General features: G+C 38.4%; 1 long non-coding RNA gene across 1 annotated transcript; it reads right to left on the bottom strand.

Annotated features, from left to right (window-relative positions):
• Positions 1-1,748: 1,748 nt before the first annotated feature.
• Positions 1,749-3,997, bottom strand: LOC123746436 (uncharacterized). The gene is made up of 3 exons (XR_006771508.2): positions 2,877-3,997; positions 2,242-2,283; positions 1,749-1,984 (listed from the first exon to the last, which is right to left on the bottom strand). It is a non-coding gene; the product is annotated as an uncharacterized lncRNA (long non-coding RNA).
• Between the last annotated feature and the right edge of the window lie 5,470 nt (positions 3,998-9,467).

Below are 9,467 nucleotides of genomic sequence, written 5' to 3'. Positions count from 1 at the left end.
GACTTCTGTTTTTCAAGCTATCCTCTTCTGTTTATTTTAAACCATTTTCTACTTTACCAATTTCTTAAGTATTTATAAGCCTTTATCAAGTCTCCTGTGCTTTCCTCTACTGTCTTCAGGTCTACCCCTTTTGGTCTTTTTCTATACACCATCTCTCAAAATTCTGGGACTCTGTTACAGTTCTCTGAAGTATTTCTAGTGTTATTATGCTAGAGACATCGGTGGGGCCAGCGTTCTCTAAGACTGGTCTCACGTTGGTGGTGTCTAGCGATCTTAATTCTCTTTATTTGGGTTTTAAACGATGTTCTGACTTGCTATTGTAGAGTGCGTATGGGGAGGGAAGGGTGCGTGTGTCTGCACATATTCTCTATTAGCTTTGCCCAGAAAGCAAAGTCCGCAACTTTCGTCCATTCAATCTAATAACCAAAACAGTATTTAACCGTTTCCATTTTTCCAAGACTGTCATACTTATAATTAAAGCTGCAAATTGAATCGGCTGCGTCTACCAGTTCACGTCTTAGTTGTGGAGTGGCAGAGACCAGTTCTTCTACAGTCGAGCAGTACCTAATCCAAATAGTTTGCTCCCGACTATTCCCCCCCCCCCGCCCCCACACCATGAGAATTTGTGGGAGTGTTGAAACTATTATACTCTATTAGTAAATTAATTTCTTTGCAAGTTATGTATCAGCTCTGGGACTAGTGTGGTGGCATTTACTTTGGGTCTTTAGTTTTAAATTTAGCTTTAAGCAAGGACATCTCCACGCTGTCTGTGCATATTTTTTGTTCTATAATTTGGATATCTTATGTATTTAGGTCATGTGTGATTAAATTTATTCAAAACGCAGTTCTAATATTTGCCAACTTCCCGGTGGGAATAATGCCCAATCGTAATAGTAACTGGAAGTCAAATTAAAAGTCACTATTTCACCCATTTGGTTCTAATATGAAGATGGCGATATTTATTTGATGCCGACTAAAGTACCGTTTCGGAAAAACACTTCGTCTAATAGTTCAGTAAGGATGCAACTCTTATGGTATATAACTTACGGCCACTGTTACTTATACCCACCAAGTGCAAAATTTGTGGTGGAATGCTGTAAACAAGATTAAGATTTCCAGTTTACAATTCTTGTGGCTATGCCTCTGGGTATCTCTGACTGACCTAGAAGACGGAAGGGGAAGGAATTATCAAAAAGGAAACTCCTAGCTATTACGACTCGCACTGAAGGGATCCGAGTTAGAGTTTATGGCCATCATGAAGGATTGATAAAATATATGCTGCGGATAAACCAAATTGAATGATGTAATGTTTTATAAAGTGTTCTATTGAACGCATTACCTTACAGCGAGATGGTGACTCAAATTCTTTTTAGAGATTATGGGTGCGTCACTGTTCTTTGGTAAGTTTTATGTCAAGGAAATAGGGACTGGAAGTCTATAAAAGGTACATCTTAATTTTGTTGCTAGTAACTCATAGAAAAGTCCTGTCACAACCTTTCTGATGGTTCTACTTTAAGCATTTTCCGTCTTTTGATCCACTTGCTAGGACGCTCTTCGTTTATGTTTTGAAAGTTGTGTGGGAAGCCGGAGAGATTGTGTAGTAGAGCGTTTTAACTACATTTAAGCTAAACCTTTAAAAGTAAAAGGTAGTGATTCCATAATACGCAACCATACTTTATTTTTATTAATCATTTAAAAGTAAATATGGAACAGATCACACTAACGTGAATCAACAAATGAACAAATCCACAAGGGCCGTGACGAGGATTCGAACCCGCGTCCGGGAGCATCCCAGACACTGCCTTAATCGACCGATTTGTTCATTTAACTCTAGAAGTTGGACGCCTCTGTCGTTTCGAAGCGTAGGTTAGACATGAATGACATTTGGTAGATACAGGAGCCGCCTCGTATGGGCCAATAGGTCTTCTGTAACAGCTGGAGAAGAAGTCATAATGGCTATTCGGGTCGTCACGTCTACCATCTCCTGCATGGAAAATAAAAATTCATTAGTATTAGTAACACCCTTTAAGGTTAAGAATTTAAGCTCTAAGAAAAATTTTGGAAGGTGACCGAATTGTCGAAATGCTCGAGAGTTCAATTGGCTCTGAAAATTTACGTGAACCGAACTATCATTTGCAATATTCAGCCTGTCCTTGCATAAAAGTATCCAACCTCTTTAAATCTAGCCATCAAACCTTTATGAAAAACCTGTTTATACAAGACTACTGATGACGTTCGCACACTTCCTGAATAAGTTTTTCCACGTCCTCTGAGCAGCCCGTCCTGCAAATAAAGATCCAAAAGTTATTCCATGCACCCGCCAAACCCCCAGTTTATGAATGAAAAATTTTACACTACTCTACTCATTTCGTTCGAACACTTTCGGAACAAATGCTTCGAAGAATTTTGTTCGAACTACAACGCTATAAATGCTTCACCCACGTAGTACAAATACAAATAATCGCCAACAGAATCCAACCACGTAACCTAACCTATGCCTATATATGCACAATATGCTAATATTTTATAATTTATATTTGAGGAAAATAGTTTTAAATGAACATGTTAAAATTTATGAATGCGTCTGTGGGGTCGACCGCTGGGTGTAATGGACGGGAGTCCAGAACGGGTTGCTCTGAGCGAACCACAATTCCTGAAATGAGTCACCCGCGTACTTCAAAATACAAATCTCCAACAGAACCTACACACCTACCCTACGCCTAACTATACATACAATTTGCATGCATTATATAAATTTATTTACGAAAAAAATAAATTTTAATACACAGTATGCTAACATTTATGAATGCGTCCGGGGAGGACGGCCGCTGTTTTAAACTATCTAGTGAGGACCGGTTACAATATTAAATTAATACCTCTTCTGTAGGGTAGAGAAGACCTGCACTCGTGGAGGTGTGTCGTTGTATACTGGTGTGTGTGACGCCGCGCTCCCTCCCATGTAAACACGTTAGCTAATGTGGCAAGATGGGTAATTGGTCTAACTAGGCAAGAGGGATTTACGGCATTTGGTTATCCCCCTTAACCTGAATACCGGTAACATTAGTTCTACTTGTCTACACGAAGTATATAAATACATACATGAAAGTACAATCATATGTACTGACGAATTAACGAAAAATTAATATTTTCAGTGTAACATTTCATAGAACTTTATTTTCGTGTTGGGATTAAGCAAGTATATTTTAATGTAAGCTCTCTGTGTATATACAACAAGAGGCATGATATAAACCGCTCTGTTTATATACAACAAGAGGCAAGATATACACATCTCTGTGTATATACCTCTACGCAGAACTTTGTTGCTGCTGTCAATTCGGCTGAATTTAGGGTAGTTTAAGTATTTATTAAAATATTTTGTTGATTGATGGTAGATTATTTGGGTAGTTTATTTCAATTCAGTTTAACTACTGAGTTTAGGGTAGTTCACTGCACATATTAACATTTCGTGTTCATGTGTTTTATTCAAATCATTCAGGATCATACATATTGGCTTCAGTCCTCATATTGTTCAGTTTCATACAAAACTGCAGCTTATTCAGTCTTTCCTTGTATTTCAGTCATCCCATTTCTGGAGCCAGTCTTCGCTTTGCACGTTTTCTAGCCTTGTTTATGTACTTTTTTTCAAGATGTGGTTACATGTCAGTGCTGCATACTACTTAACTTGTAATTGTTCAGTTTCCTGAAAGATTTATCGGATCTGTATCACCGTTGCATGTGCCGCTGATGATATTGTGTGGACGGTGTCAGGGCGAGGTATTCTGTCTGTTTCTAAGTCCATTTTTTCATTCTAATTCTGGAAGCTGATCTTCTTTTCTTTGGCCTTACAGTCTCCTCGCTTCATCACCAACTTTCATTACCTTACACCTACTTAGGTTAAAGTCAAGAAGCCATCGTTCATGCAGATAATCTAGTTCTGCTTATAGCATTATTCTGTATGCAGGCGAGGAGTCACAATAACGTGGCTGAAGTATGTTGACCAGACCACACACTAGAAAGTGAAGGGACGACGACGTTTCGGTCCGTCCTGGACCATTCTCAAGTCGATTGTGACTTGAGCATTATTCTGTTCTTATTCGTTTTTATTAATTTTTTACGTTTATGCTTTAACAATTAACATCGAAATGTCACCGTCCGCTCTCTTACGTCTCGTAGCACAGTTGGCTTCATTCTCGACTCACATTCCTGCCCGTCCTCAGACCAAGTCTATTCTATCCAGCGTTTAACCCCAAAGACGCACTCATCAATTTAACATTCTGTTCGTTCACAACAGAACTTTTATCAAATATAAATTAATATTATTATATATTAGTATATTGTGCATATTTAGACACTGGTTAGGTTAGGTGTTTAGGTTCTGTTGGCTATTATTTGTATTTGTAGTACGTGAGTGGAACATCTACAACGATGTAGTTCGAACAAAAGTCGTCAGCAACGCACTTGCTCCGGAAGTGTTCGGACGTCATCAGTTGTGAGTCGTGTGTAAACCGTTTTTCATTCTTAAACAGCTGGGGGGGTTTGGCGGGTGAATTAAATGAACTTTTGGTCATTGTTTAAAGGACGCAATCGGAAATCCTGAGTTCGATTCACGTGCGGTGCAGAAATGGTTGAGCATGTTTCATTTCACCAAGCGACTCTTGTCCTCCTAGCAGGAAATAGGTACCCGGAAGTTGGACAGCTGTTGTGGCATTACGTCGTGGGGAGAATTGCAGCAGTTCGACCTTCGGGGTACCTTGATACAAGCCTAAAGAATACATTCATACAATAAGGAATACAAAATACCAACACGCTTCCTGCTCCAGATTTTATGAATTCCTAATATATTCAAAGAACTTTTTCTTAGTCCTGATCCTTCTGTGTACTCCACTAGTTATTTACCTTCATACTGACTATTCTTCCCTCTCACTGTAGCTCTTGGTCTCCGGCTTAACAGGTACATTCTCATCTCATTCAGTGTTTTCCCGATGCTGCAGTAATTAAATGTATTTTTTTGTTATAATGCCAAAGGCCTTCTGGCGGTCAGGAAAGATGCAGTAAACCCATTCTTCTTTGATCCATTAGATTCCTGAGGCTTATCACATTTGGTAAGTTTATTAGGACATCCTAAATCCAAGGATATTATTATGGATAATATCGAAACGCTGCGAAGCTCGTAAGCTGTTTAATAAATACACACAGTGAGACGCCATGGTCGAGGCAAGAGATAGTGATCTCGTAAGTTAACTCTTAAGTGCTTGATGAATCCGAACGAGGACTTCCATGAAGCTTACGAGAGAATCATTGAAGGAAAACCTTACTGAAAACTGGGTTACTCTTCACAATGCTTTCCAGAGTCCCTGTGTTCCCCAGTAGGAAGTCACAAGAAAATATATTTCGTCTCGTTGAATAGACGAGGAGAATAGACGAGGAGACGAGGAGTCACAATAACGTGGCTGAAATATGTTGACCAGACCACACACTAGAAAGTGAAGGGACGACGACGTTTCAGTCCGTCCTGGACTATTCTCATAATCGACTTGAGAATGGTCCTGGGCGGACTGAAACGTCATCGTCCCTTCACTTTCTAGTGTATGGTCTGGTCAGCTTACACAGGACTGTTTCGTTGTGGAAAAGACAGCAAGGAGTGGTTATGTTCGTGTATATTATGTTCGTGTTTCTGTGGTACACGAACAAGGGGCACAGGTGGAAATGGTTGAGCACTTAGCACCCAAATGAACCAAAAACGTTAGAAATAACTTCCTGTGTCAGAGTAGTTAACAAATGGAATGCCTTAGAAAGCGATGTGATGGAGGCAGACTCCAAACATAATTTCAAATGCAGATATGATGAAGCCAAATTAAAAGTGTCATTAGACGAGAACTCTTAGATGAATTTGAAAAAAAGGAACAATGCAAACTGGAACTAACAGGTCCTTTGTTCATTTACAATGAAATGCGTCAAGTAAAATCCGTTTATGGGGCAAGTAACAAACTCAGCAGATTAACAGACGTTGTCACCGTTCGAATAAGACTTGGCTTCAAGTATCTATGGCAGTTCAGCATGTATAGGGCTCTAGATGAAGCTAAGTGTAAAGTGTGTGGTCAAAGACAGGGACACACACTCGAACGTTGCATCTTGCACTGTGATCAAATTGAGCCATTTAGAGAGCAATCTAAATTCACATTGTATGAAATGGAAAACAATCTTATTACTAAGGATAAAACACCTGAAATCCTTGCACTGTACCGATGTTCCACCTCCTGTAGATACATGACATATGAGATAAAGGAACAAGCAGTGTAGTGTGAAGACTAACAATAATTAACAGCAGCTTTCCTATGATCCTGTAATACCTCTATAGCCTTTACGGGCTCACCATAGCCCGTGCTACATGGACACTTTGTCCTGAGTAGCTAAATCTTTAACAACAACAACATCTATAGCTAAAATAGTTATCTATTAGTGAGAAAAAATACCATTAATGTATAATAATATATATATACATAGCTACTGAAATGAAACAATCTCTATAACTAGCTGATGTTATAATTATAAGGTGTGCAGGATAGATGTAATTGTTAGTGTAATTTCTCCTCGTTAAGGTCTAATAAAGACCTTTTGTCCCCTCATTAATGCTTTTTGCGCTATCGCTCACAGAATGAGTATGGGGTGCACAATAAACTAGCCGCCTTTGGCGGCAATAATCAATGGCTCAGGAACCTGTACGCCCGTTAATTGATGGTTGAGAGTCGAAATATCAACATGAAGAGTGCATCGTTCAGGCCGTCTCCAAAACCATTGGGTAACAACCCGTTTAAGAATGTTTAAGAATGACTACACACAACTCACAACTAATGACCTTCGAGCATTTCTCGAACAGTGCTTCGCTAACGACCTCTATTTCTCTCAGCCCGTCCTCCAAACAAAGATCCAAAAGTGATTCCATGCACCCGCCAAACCCCCTGTTTATGAATGAAAAGCGGTTTACACACGACTCACAACTGCTGACGTTCAAACATATCCGGAACAAGTGCTTCACTGACGAATTTTGTTCGAACCACAACGCTATAAATGCTTCATCCACGTACTACAAATACAAATAATCGCCAACAAAACCTAAACACCTAACCTAACCTAACCTATGCCTATATATGCACAATATGCTAATATATTATAATATTAATTTATATATGAGAAAATTTCCGTTTCGAATGAACAGCATGTTAAAATTTATGAATGCGTCTGTGGGGTCGACCGCTGGGTGTAATGGACTAGAGTCGAGGACGGATTTCAGCGGTTGCCAATCTTTCGGAGCTCACGGATCACCCAATTAATAATTTTAAATCCCGCGGTCCCCTAAACAAGAAATGATAGTTATTAAAATCAAACTATCTCATACCATTAAATATAACAGTTAAAGAAAATATACAGTTATCTACAATACACAAATAAAATTGTCTCTGGAACCACTAGTTGGTTACCACTGCTCTATTTAACTCACAGTTCTGTAAATGCTTCACCCACGTACTGTAAAAATAAATAACTGCCAACAGAACCTAAACACCTAACCTACGCATAACTACACATAAAAAAATTACATTATTTTTTACAAAACACTGATTTTGAATAACGTTGTGATTGAAACCAAATGTCTTTGGGGTCAGCCGCTGCTTCTACGAGTCTAACCTGAGGACCAGTTACAGCCACAGGTATAGAGTTAATTTAACAGGTATTTGGTCATTATTTACGTGGACGGGCTGTGGAATAGTGTTGTATTTAGAGCTTCCTAACCTCTGACGGCTCGTATAAGAACACCACAGGGACCCATTGAATGCCTTGTAGCAGCCCGTCCCCCAAACAAAGATCCAAAAGTGATTCCATGCACCCGCCAAACCCCTGTTTATGAATGAAAAGCGGTTTACACACGACTCACAACTGCTGACGTTCGAACATATCTGGAACAAGTGCTTCACTGACGAATTTTGTTCGAATCACAACGCTATAAATGCTTCACCCACGTACTACAAATACAAATAATCGCCAACAGAACCTAAACACCTAACCTAACCTAACCTATGCCTATATATGCACAATATGCTAATATATTATAATATTAATTTATACTTGAGAAAATTCCCGTTTTGAATGAACATCATGTTAAAATTTATGAATGCGTCTGTGGGGTCGACCGCTGGATGTAATGGACTTGAGTCGAGGATGGGTTGCTTGTAGATATAATTTAGTTCCGAATACGGTTCAAGTGTTAATTAAACTTACAGTGGCTTTCCATACAAAAGCCAGTGTACTTACACTGACTTTTCACTCGACTTTGCTGGTTCTAAATACAGACATTGGCAGCGTGTGGTGTGGACGCGTTGCTTGACTAGTGATTCCCTTACCCGGTGATTAAAACCTTTAGTAATGGCCTATCAACAATTACGTGTTGAAGGTGCGTAAATCAGCATTACTCTGAGTGCTTAAGTGTCAGCGCCGCCTAAAAAGAAAAATTAAAGCAAAGACACTACAAGGAAAGTGAAGATAACCTTGGGCTATCTTGCCTCTTCACGCATCAGGTAAGACGAATGTTATCATAGTAATTGTTTTAATAACGCGTTGATCCTGTTGTTCTGTCTGCGGCTACCTGCTTATACCAGTTTTAGTCGTGTTCCAGCTCGCTGAACTTATTGAATTAATACAATTCATTACGTATTTGAGTTTGAACTTTTTGAATTCACTGAATTCATTACGTATATGTGTATGAACTTATTGAAGTCATACAATTCATTGCGTATTTTCGTATGAACTTATTAAATTCGTACAATTCATTGCGTATTTGAGTTTGAGCTTATTAAATTCGTACAATTCATTGCGTATTTGAGTTTGAGCTTATTGAATTAATACAATTCATTACGTATTTCAGTTTGAACTTATTAAATTCATACAATTCATTAAGTATTTGTGTATGAAATTGAATTCATACAATTCATAACGTATTTGTGTATGAACTTATTGAATTCATACAATTCATTACGTATTGCGTATGAACTTATTGAATTCGTACAATTCATTACGTATTTTCGTATGAACTTATTTAATTCATACAATTCATTACGTATTTGTGTATAATTGTAGCTAAAAAGTTTATAAAATACTGTTATTATATTTCAAGTATATATATATATATATATATATATATATATATATATATATATATATATATATAATATATATATATAAATCCATATCAGCGTGATTTACGCTCAGATCGTTCCGGGTTTTTTTCCCCACAAGTGGCTGTGATTTACGCTCAATGTGCTCTGGATTTTTTTCCCGGACCGACCGTGACACGCGTTGCTGGCTCAAAGATAATTGTTTAATGTTCCTTGTGTTTCTTTACCTCTTTGACTGATCTCACGTTCTCGTAAGTCGGAGTCTTGGTAGATGGAAGCGACACAATAGACAAGACTCTA

This window comes from Procambarus clarkii, chromosome 90 (assembly GCF_040958095.1).
Source record: "Procambarus clarkii isolate CNS0578487 chromosome 90, FALCON_Pclarkii_2.0, whole genome shotgun sequence".
NCBI lineage: Eukaryota > Metazoa > Arthropoda > Malacostraca > Decapoda > Cambaridae > Procambarus > Procambarus clarkii.
Note: the sequence above shows the minus strand (reverse complement) of the source record. Positions and strands in the feature narration are given on the sequence as shown.